The sequence below is a fragment of the Etheostoma spectabile genome, chromosome 5, assembly GCF_008692095.1.
Source record: "Etheostoma spectabile isolate EspeVRDwgs_2016 chromosome 5, UIUC_Espe_1.0, whole genome shotgun sequence".
NCBI classification, from domain to species: Eukaryota; Metazoa; Chordata; class Actinopteri; order Perciformes; family Percidae; genus Etheostoma; species Etheostoma spectabile.
In genome coordinates, this window is record NC_045737.1 from 12005448 (window position 1) to 12006744 (window position 1297).

The 1297-nt window shown below is 38.5% G+C and overlaps 1 protein-coding gene across 1 annotated transcript in view; it reads right to left on the bottom strand.

The window, feature by feature from the left end:
* The window catches only part of LOC116690196 (GDNF family receptor alpha-2), a 71371-nt gene that overhangs the window by 18540 nt on the left and 51534 nt on the right, over positions 1-1297 (bottom strand). The window lies entirely within an intron of this gene.

Genomic DNA, 1297 nt, shown 5'->3' on the forward strand with positions numbered 1-1297 from the left:
TGATGGATAATCACAGACTGGAAAATGTCAACTTTTACTCAATACAATTTCAAAAGCATTTCAATGTTTTTTTTCCAAATCCTATAAAATTGAATAAGACGCCCGTAAATTAATGAAAGTAGAGATTTTTACTTGCCAAAGAGCATTATGTCAATCATGTTATTTTGGGTAATTAAAAAGAACATTAATATGGGAAAACGGGTCAATCAAATTTGACCCGAGGACAACATGAGGGTTAACATTGTGAAACAGTCACAATTAGGTAAAGTTAAGGCGCAAAAGCTACTTGGTTATGTTTAGAAAAAGATAGTTTGGGTTGAAAAAATCAGACGTTTAGCGTGTGGCCCTAAATCAGGGAGAAGATTCTGTGTGGCGTACAACAAACTGCTGCTGAACGCCAATAGTAAGTATTAGCATAACAGAGCAAAAGTGCAATAAATACACTAGTTATTATTCTTAGAGTCACTTTTTAAGATTTGGTATTGCCTGTACATTCACATGAGTCCTTCCTTTATGTCCTAAGATGCTTCGTTGATCTTAAGCTCTCATGTATATGTTTTTATATCGATTTTATGTTGATTATAGAAATTTTTTTTCTGTTACAGATTGCAGCAATATGCCCAAATTTCAATTTTGGGCATCTTTCCCACCCAAGGTGATGCAACTCTGTTGGTCACTTTTCATTTGAAACAAGACAAAAAAAATTCCATCATAATTACTACGGTCACTAGAAACATAAAGATGAGTCGTAATTGTTGCTTGCAGAAATGACCTGTGGGTGCCTTTTTCAGGGGAGGTCAGTTTTCAACAAGCTATTTACTATCTTCACGCTTGCAACATAAACCCAGCGGTAGTGCATTTGTGGAAGGATGAAAACAGAAGAGATCATATGCCTCATTTGGCCGTGGCTTCCAAAGTTTTATCCCGGTCATCTTAACTGTCACCCAAACTCAGTTTCTCCACAAACAAAACGGAAATAGTTTGGTTTCAGTGTGTGTTTGTGATCGCAGCTTTAAGTCGGTGGAGAGCCCCAGGGTGGCATTGCTAATCCACTTAAGTAGCTTTATTGGGAGTAGCGTGTGCAAAGTTGCTTTTGTCTGTACCGTTCAAATCACAGCTGCCCAGTGAGTGAATCACAATCCATTGCACATTTCTCTCTCTCTTTCTCTGCCATGACTAAAGCTTTCTGACCTGGTCTCACCGCTTTTTTGCAGCCATAAGTTCAAAGGTACTGTAACATCCCCCAGGCTGTCTTATCCTCAGTGAACACACACACACACACACACACACACACACA